The sequence below is a fragment of the Arachis ipaensis genome, chromosome B9 (genome assembly GCF_059453495.1).
Source record: "Arachis ipaensis isolate K30076 ecotype BB chromosome B9, ASM5945349v1, whole genome shotgun sequence".
NCBI lineage: Eukaryota > Viridiplantae > Streptophyta > Magnoliopsida > Fabales > Fabaceae > Arachis > Arachis ipaensis.
The window spans coordinates 95904363-95913976 of record NC_142444.1 but is presented as its reverse complement, the minus strand read 5'-3'; the positions used below and the strand labels follow the sequence as shown (position 1 = coordinate 95913976).

The 9614-nt window shown below is 37.9% G+C and overlaps 1 non-coding gene across 1 annotated transcript; it reads right to left on the bottom strand.

Moving 5' to 3' along the window:
- Nucleotides 1–2880: 2880 nt before the first annotated feature.
- LOC148545544 (small nucleolar RNA R71) lies at nt 2881–2988 on the bottom strand. The gene has a single exon (XR_015901860.1). It is a non-coding gene; the product is annotated as a small nucleolar RNA R71 (small nucleolar RNA).
- Between the last annotated feature and the right edge of the window lie 6626 nt (nt 2989–9614).

The window sequence follows — 9614 nt, the reverse complement described above, 5'->3', positions numbered from 1 at the left end:
AGGAGTAGGACTGATTGGATGAAGACAGCAGGAAAGCAGAAGTTTAGAGGGACGAAAGCATCTCTATACCTTTATCTAAAATTCTCACCAATGATATACATAAGTATTTCTATCTTTATTTTCTATTTATTTATTAGTATTTTCGAAAACTCCATAATCAATTATTATCCGCCGGATTGAGATTTACAAGATGACCATAGCTTGCTTCATACCAACAATCTCCGTGGGATCGACCCTTACTCACGTAAGGTTTTATTACTTGGACGACTCAGTGCACTTGCTGGTTAGTTGTATCGAAGTTGTGAAGGAAAAAAAATTGATTTATTAAGAGTGCGTACAGAGTTTTTGGCGCCGTTGCCTGAGATCACAATTTCGTGCACCAAGTTTTTGGCGCCGTTGCCGGGGATTGTTCGAGTTTGGACAACTGACGGTTCATCTTGTTGCTCAGATTAGGTAATTTTCTTTTGTTTTATTTTCAAAAATTTTTGAAAAAATTTTTTTTTTTCAAAAATTTCTCCTTTGTTTTCGAAAAAAAAATTTTTTAAAATAAATGTTTTCAAAAATATATTTTTCTTCAGAATTTTTAAGAATGAATTCGAGTGTTTCATGATGATTTGTTGAATCCTGGCTGGCTGTAAGCCATGTCTAATCTTTTGGACTGGGGTTTCAACTTATCATCACAAGAGCTTGTTGATCTTCACACACTTAGTTGCTCTATACATGGAAAGTATAAATATCTTCTAAAGCTTGGCTGGCTAGTAAGCCATGCCTAACCCTCAGATTGGAGCTTTAGACTAAGAGTACACGATTCCTGGAATTCATATTAAAAATTTTGGAATCCTTATTTTTCTTTTTCACACTAATTTTCAAAAAATATAAAATGAAAATACAAAAAAATTAGAAAATCATAAAAATAAAAAATATTTCATGTCTCTTGTTTGAGTCTTGAGTCAATTTCAAGTTTGGTGTCAATTGCATGTTCATGCATTTTTCGAAAAAATTCATGCATTCATAGTGTTCTTCACGATCTTCAAGTTGTTCTTGGTAAATCTTCTTGTTTGATCTTGATGTTTTCTTGTTCTATGTCTTTTCTTGTTTCTCATGTGCATTTTTGCATCCATAGAGTCTAAGCATAAAAAATTTCTAAGTTTGGTGTCTTGCATGTTTTCTATGCGTCAAAAATTTTTCAAAAATATGTTCTTGATGTTCATCATGATCTTCAAAGTGTTCTTGGTGTTCATCTTGACATTCATAGCATTCTTGCATGCATTCATTGTTTTGATCTAAAAATTTTCATGCATTGCATCATTTTCATGTTTTTCTCTCTCATCAAAAAATTCAAAAAATCAAAAATATATCTTCCCCTTTTCACTCATAAATTTTGAAAATTAGATTTGACTTTTTCAAAAATTTTTAAAATCTAGTTGTTTTTTTTTATGAGTCAAATCAAATTTTCAATTTAAAAATCTTATCTTTTTCAAAATCTTTTTCAAAAATCAAATCTTTTTCATTTTTCTTATTTATTTTCGAAAATTCTAAAAAATTTTTTCAAAAATATTTTTCTTAATTTTATCTCATAATTTTCGAAAATAACATCATCAATTAATGTTTTGATTCAAAAATTTCAAGTTTGTTGCTTGCTTGTTAAGAAAGATTCAAACTTTAAGTTCTAGAATCATATTTTGTGATTTCTTGTGAATCAAGTCATTAATTGTGATTTTAAAAATCAAATCTTTTTCAAAACTAATTTCAATCATATCTTTTCAAAAATATCTTTCTATCTTATCTTTTTCAAAATCATATCTTTTCCATTATATCTTTTTAAAAATCTTATCTTTTTCAAAAATTTGATTTCAAAAATATCTTTTCTAACTTCTTATCTTCTTATCTTTTCAAAATTGATTTTCAAAATTTGTTTCAACTAACTAACTAACTTTTTGTTTGTTTCTTATCTTTTTCAAAACTACCTAACTAACTCTCTCTCTCTAATTTTCGAAAATATCTCCCTCTTTTTCAAAAATTCTTTTTAATTAACTGATTATTTTAATTTTTGATTTTAATTTTATTCTTAATTTTTGAAAATTACTAACCTTTTTCAAAAACTAATTTCGAAAATCACTAACCATTTTTCAAAAATAATTTTCGAAAATCCTCTTCCTCTCTCATCTCCTTCTATTTATTTATTCATCTACTAACACTTCTCTTCATCTCACATCTCTGCTCTCCTCACCCTTGTGTTTCTTTCTTTACATTACATTCTTTTCTTCTTCTACTCACACAGGGGAACCTCTATACCTGGGTAAAAAGGATCCCTATTATTATTATTTTTCTGTTCCCTCTTTTTTATATGAGCAGGAGCAAGGACAAGAATATTCTTGTTGAAGCAGATCCTGAACCTGAAAGGACTCTGAAGAGGAAACTAAGAGAAGCTAAAATACAACAATCCAGAGACAAACTTACAGGAATTTTCGAACAGGAAGAGGAGGTGGCAGCCGAAAATAATAATAATGCAAGGAGGATGCTTGGTGACTTTACTGCACCTAATTCCAATTTACATGGAAGAAGCATCTCCATCCCTACCATTGGAGCAAACAATTTTGAGCTGAAACCTCAATTAGTTTCTCTAATGTAGCAAAACTACAAGTTTCATGGACTTCCATCTGAAGATCCTTTTCAGTTCTTAACTGAATTCTTGCAGATCTGTGATACTGTAAGACTAATGGAGTAGATCCTGAAGTCTACAGGCTCATGCTTTTCCCTTTTGCTGTAAGAAACAGAACTAGAGTGTGGTTGGACTCTCAACCCAAAGATAGCCTGAACTCTTGGGATAAGCTGGTCACGGCTTTCTTAGCCAAGTTCTTTCCTCCTCAAAAGCTGAGCAAGCTTAGAGTGGATGTTCAAACCTTCAGACAGAAAGAAGGTGAATCCCTCTATGAAGCTTGGGAGAGATACAAGGAACTGACCAAAAAGTGTCCTTCTGACATGCTTTCAGAATGGACCATCCTGGAATTATTCTATGATGGTCTGTCTGAATTAGCTAAGATGTCATTGGATACTTTTGCAGGTGGATCCATTCACCTAAAGAAAACGCCTGCAGAAGCTCAAGAACTCATTGACATGGTTGCTAATAACCAGTTCATGTACACTTCTGAGAGGAATCCTGTGAGTAATGGGACGCCTCAGAAGAAGGGAGTTCTTGAAATTGATACTCTAAATGCCATATTGGCACAGAATAAAATATTGACTCAGCAAGTCAATATGATTTCTCAGAGTCTGAATGGAATGCAAGAAGCATCCAACAGTACTCAAGAGGCATCTTCTGAAGAAGAGGCCTATGATCCTGAGAACCCTGCAATAGCAGAGGTAAATTACTTAGGTGAACCTTATGGAAACACCTATAACTCATCATGGAGAAATCACCCAAATCTCTCATGGAAGGATCAACAAAAGCCTCAACAAGGCTTTAATAATGGTGGAAGAAATAGGTTTAACAATAGTAAACCTTTTCCATCATCCACTCAGTAACAGACAGAGAACTCTGAACAAAATACATCTACTTTAGCAAACTTAGTCTCTGATCTATCTAAGGCCACTGTGAGTTTCATGAATGAAACAAGGTCCTCCATTAGAAATTTAGAAGCACAAGTGGGCCAGCTGAGTAAAAGGATCACTGAAATCCCTCCTAATACTCTCCCAAGCAATACAGAAGAAAATGCTAAAGGAGAGTGCAAGGCCATTGAAATGACCATCATGGCCGAAACCATTAAAGAGGAGGAGGACGTGAATCCCAAGGAGGAAGACCTCCTGGGAAGTCCAGTGATCAATAAGGAGTTTCCCTTTGAGGAACCAAAGGAATATGAGGCTCATCTAGAGACCATAGAGATTCCATTAAACCTCCTTATGCCATTCATGAGCTCTGATGAGTATTCCTCTTCTGAAGGGAATGAGGATGTTACTAAGGAGCAAGTTACCAGGTACCTTAGTGCAATCATGAAGCTGAATGCCAAATTATTTGGTATTGAAACTTGGGAAGATGAACCTTCCTTGTTCACCAATGAACTAAGTGATCTGGATCAACTGACACTGCCTCAGAAGAAACAGGATCCTGGAAAGTTCTTAATACCTTGTACCATAGGCACCATGATCTTTGAAAAGGCTCTGTGTGACATTGGTTCAGGGATAAACCTCATGCCCCTCTCTGTAATAGAGAAGTTGGGAATCTTTGAGGTACAAGCTGCTAGAATCTCACTAGAGATGGCAGATAACTCAAGAAAAGAGGCTTATGGACAAGTAGAGGATATGTTAGTAAAGGTTGAAGGCCTTTACATCCCTGCTGATTTCATAATCCTAGATACTGGGAGGGATGAGGATGAATCCATCATCCTTGGAAGACCCTTCCTAGCCACAGCAAGAGCTGTAATTGATATTGACAGAGGCGAACTAGTCCTTCAATTGAATGAGGACTCCCTTGTGTTTAAAACTCAAGGTCATCCTTCTGTAAACATGGAAAAGAGACACAGTAAGCTTCTCTCAAAACAGAGTCAACCAGAGCCCCCACAGTTAAACTCTAAGTTTGGTGTTGGGAGGCCACAACCAAACTCTAAGTTTGGTGTTGAACTCCCATATCCAAACTCTAAGTTTGGTGTTGGGGAGTCTCAACAATGCTCTGAACATCTGTGAGGCTCCATGAGAGCCCACTGTCAAGCTATTGACATTAAAGAAGCGCTTGTTGGGAGGCAACCCAATTTTTATTTATCTAATTTTATTTTTATTTTTATTGTTTTTCATGTTTTATTAGGTTCATGATCATGTGGAGTCACAAAATAAATATAAAAATTGAAAACGGAATAAAAAACAGCAGAAGAAAATCACACCCTGGAGAAGGATCTCACTGGCATTTAAACACCAGTAAGGAGCATCTGTCTGGCGTTCAACGCCAGAACAGAGCATGTTTCTGGTGTTGAACGCCAGAAACAAGCAGCATCCTGGCGTTCAGACGCCAAAAATGCACAGTGAAGAAGAGCTGGTGCTGAATGCCAGAAACAAGCATCTGGCTGGCGTTCAACGCCAGAAATATGCTGCATCTGGGCGTTGAACGCCCAGAACAAGCATCAATTTGGCGTTTAAATGCCAGAATTGCATGCAAAGGCATTTTACATGCCTGATTGGTGCAGGGATGCAATTCCTTGACACCTCAGGATCTGTGGACCCCACAGGATCATCTCAGCATCTGTGGACCCCACAGGATCCCCATTTACCACCACTCACTCTTTTCCCTCTTCTCAATGTTCATCCTCTCTTCCCAATAAACACTCTTCCCCAAAACTCTTCACCAATCACCTCAATCTCTCTTCTCTATCACCACTTCACCACTCACATCCATCCACTCTTCCCCATAAACCTACCTCATAAACCCCACCTACCACCACTCACTCTCTTCCCTCTTCTCAATGTTCATCCTCTCTTCCCAATAAACACTCTTCCCCAAAACCCTTCACCAATCACCTCAATATCTCTTCCCTATCACCACTTCACCACTCACATCCATCCACTCTTCCCCATAAACCTACCTAATAAACTCCACCTACCTTCAAAATTCAAAATCAATTTCTCACCCAAACCCACCCATATGGCCGAACCTTAACCCCCCTCCCTTCCCTATATAAAGCCCTCCATTCTTCTTCATTTTCACACAACACAACCCTCTTCCCCTTCTTGGCCGAATATACCTCTCCCTCCTCTCCTCCATGTTTTCTTCTTCTTCTTCATCTATTCTTTCTTCTCTTGCTCGAGGGCGAGCAATATTCTAAGTTTGGTGTGGTAAAAGCATAAGCTTTTTGTTTTTCCATTACCATTGATGGCACCCAAGACCGGAGAATCCTCTAGAAAAGGGAAAGGGAAGACAAAAGCTTCCACCTCCGAGTCATGGGAGATGGAAAGATTCATCTCCAAAGCTCATCAAGACCACTTCTATGATGTTGTGGCCAAGAAGAAGGTGATCTCCGAGGTCCCTTTCAAACTCAAGAGAAATGAGTATCCAGAGATCCGACATGAGATCTATAGAAGAGGTTGGGAAGTTCTAACAAACCCCATCCAACAAGTCGGAACTCTAATGGTTCAAGAGTTCTATGCTAATGCATGGATCACAAGGAACCATGATCAAAGTAAGAACCCGAACCCAAAGAATTATCTCACCATGGTTCGAGGGAATTACTTAGATTTTAGTTCAGAAAATGTAAGGTTGGCGTTCAACTTGCCAATGATGGAAGAGAATGCACGCCCCTACACAAGGAGGGTCAACTTTAATCAAAGGTTGGACCAAGTCCTCATGGACATATGTGTGGAAGGAGCTCAATGGAAGATTGACTCAAAAGGCAAACCGGTTCAACTGAGAAGACTGGACCTTAAGCCTGTAGCTAGAGGATGGTTGGAGTTCATTCAACGCTCAATCATTCCCACTAGCAACCGGTCTGAAGATACTATAGACTAGGCCATCATGATCCATAGCATCATGATTGGAGAAGAGGTGGAGGTTCATGAGATCATACCTCAAGAACTCTACAAGGTGGCTGACAAGTCCTCCACTATGGCAAGCTAAGCTTTTCCTCACCTCATTTGCCATCTATGCAATTCGGCTGGGATTGACATAGAAGGAGACATTTCCATTGAGGAAGAGAAGCCCATCACTAAGAAAAGGATGGAGCAAACAAGAGAGCCCATTCATGGAGCTCAAGAGACGCATGAAGCTCATCACCATGAGATCCCAGAGATGCCTCAAATGCACTTTCCTCCACAGAATTTTTGGGAGCAAATCAACACCTCCCTAGGAGAATTAAGTTCCAACATGGGACAATTAAGGGTGGAAAATCAAGAGCACTCCATCATCCTTCATGAAATTAGAGAAGATCAAAAAGCAATGAGGGAGGAGCAACAAAGACAAGGAAGAGACATAGAAGAGCTCAAGGACATCATTGGTTCCTCAAGAAGGAAATGCCACCATCACTAAGGTGGATTCATTCCTTGTTCTTACATTCTCTGTTTTTCGTTTTCTTTATGTTAAGTGCTTATCCATGTTTGTGTCTTATTACATGATCATTAGTATTTAGTAACTTTGTCTTAAAGTTATGAATGCCCTATGAATCCATCACCTCTCTTAAATGAAAACTGTTTTAATTCAAAAGAACAAGAAGTACATGAGTTTCGAATTTATCCTTGAACTTAGTTTAATTATATTGATGTGGTGACAATGCTTCTTGTTTTCTGAATGAATGCTTGAACAGTGCATATGTCTTTTGAAGTTGTTGTTTAAGAATGTTAAATATGTTGGCTCTTGAAAGAATGATGACAAGGAGACATGTTATTTGATAATCTAAAATATCATAAAAATGATTCTTGAAGCAAGAAAAAGCAGCAAAGAACAAAGCTTGCAGAAAAAAAAATATAGCGAAAAAAAAATAGAAAAAAAAAGCAAGCAGAAAAAGCCAAAAGCTCTTAAAACTAAGAGGCAAGAGCAAAAATCCAATAACCCTTAAAACCAAAAGGCAAGGGTAAATAAAAAGGATCCCAAGGCTTTGAGCATCAGTGGATAGGAGGGCCTAAAGGAATAAAATCCTGGCCTAAGCGGCTAAATCAAGCTGTCCCTAACCATGTGCTTGTGGCGTGAAGGTGTCAAGTGAAAACTTGAGATTGAGCGGTTAAAGTCAAGATCCAAAGCAAAAGAAGAGTGTGCTTAAGAACCCTGGACACCTCTAATTGGGGACTTTAGCAAAGCTGAGTCACAATCTAAAAAGGTTCACCCAGTTATGTGTCTGTGGCATTTATGTATCCGGTGGTAATACTGGAAAACAAAGTGCTTAGGGCCACGGCCAAGACTCATAAAGTAGCTGTGTTCAAGAATCAACATATTGAACTAGGTGAATCAATAACACTATCTGAACTTTGAGTTCCTAATAGATGCCAATTATTCTGAACCTCAATGGATAAAGTGAGATGCCAAAACTATTCAAGAGGCAAAAAGCTACAAGTCCCGCTCATCTGATTGGAGCTATGTTTCATTGATAGTTTGGAATTTATAGTATATTCTCTTCTTTTTATCCTATTTGATTTTCAGTTGCTTGGGGACAAGCAACAATTTAAGTTTGGTGTTGTGATGAGCGGATAATTTATACGCTTTTTGGCATTATTTTTAGTATGTTTTTAGTAGAATCTAGTTACTTTTAGGAATGTTTTCATTAGTTTTTATGTTAAATTCATATTTCTGGACTTTACTATGAGTTTGTGTGTTTTTCTGTGATTTCAAGTATTTTCTGGCTGAAATTGAGGGACTTGAGCAAAAATCAGATTCAGAGGTTGAAGAAGGACTGCTGATGCTGTTGGATTCTGACCTCCCTACACTCAAAGTAGATTTTCTGGAGCTATAGAACTCAAAATGGCGCGCTTCCAATTGCGTTGGAAGGTAGATATCCAGGGCTTTCCAGCAATGTATAATAGTCCATACTTTAGCCGAGTTTAGACGATGTAAAAGGGTGTTGAATGCCAGTTCTATGCTACTGTCTGGAGTTAAACGCCAGAAACACGTTACAAGCCAGAGTTGAACGCCAGAAATACGTTACAAACTGGCATTCAACTCCAAGAATGACCTCTCCACGTGTAAACTTCAAGCTCAGCCCAAGCGCACACCAAGTGGGCCCCGGAAGTAGATTTATGCATCAACTACTTACTTCTGTAAACCCTAATAACTAGTTTAGTATAAATAGGACTTTTTACTATTGTATTAGTCATCTTGGGACGTCTAGTTCTTAGATCATAGGGGCTGGCCTCTCGGCCATGCCTGAACCTTTCACTTATGTATTTTTAACGGTAGAGTTTCTACACTCCATAGATTAAGGTGTGGAGCTCTGCTGTTTCTCATGAATTAATGCAAAGTACTACTGTTTCTCTATTCAATTCAACTTATTCCGCTTCTAAGATATTCATTCACACTTCAACATGAATGTGATGAACGTGACAATCATCATCATTCCCTATGAACGCGTGCCTGACAACCACTTCCGTTCTACCTTCGATTGAATGATTATCTCTTGGATCTCTTAATCAGAATCTTCGTGGTATAAGCTAGATTGATGGCGGCATTCATGAGAATCCGGAAAGTCTAAACCTTGTCTGTGGTATTTCGAGTAGGATTCTGGGATTGAATGACTATGACGAACTTCAAACTCGCGAGTGCTGGGCGTAGTGACAGACGCAAAAGAAGGGTGAATCCTATTCCAGTATGATCGAGAACCTCAGATGATTAGCCGTGCTGTGACAGAGCATTTGGACCATTTTCACAAGAGGATATGATGCAGCCATTGACCACGGTGATGCCTCCAGATGATTAGCCATGCAGTGACAGCGCATAGGACCATTTTCCAGAGAGGATGAAAAGTAGCCATTGACAATGGTGATGTCCTTACATAAAGCCAGCCATAGAAAGGAGTAGGACTGATTGGATGAAGACAGCAGGAAAGCAGAAGTTTAGAGGGACGAAAGCATCTCTATACCTTTATCTGAAATTTTCACCAATGATATACATAAGTATTTCTATCTTTATTTTCTATTTATTTATTAGTATT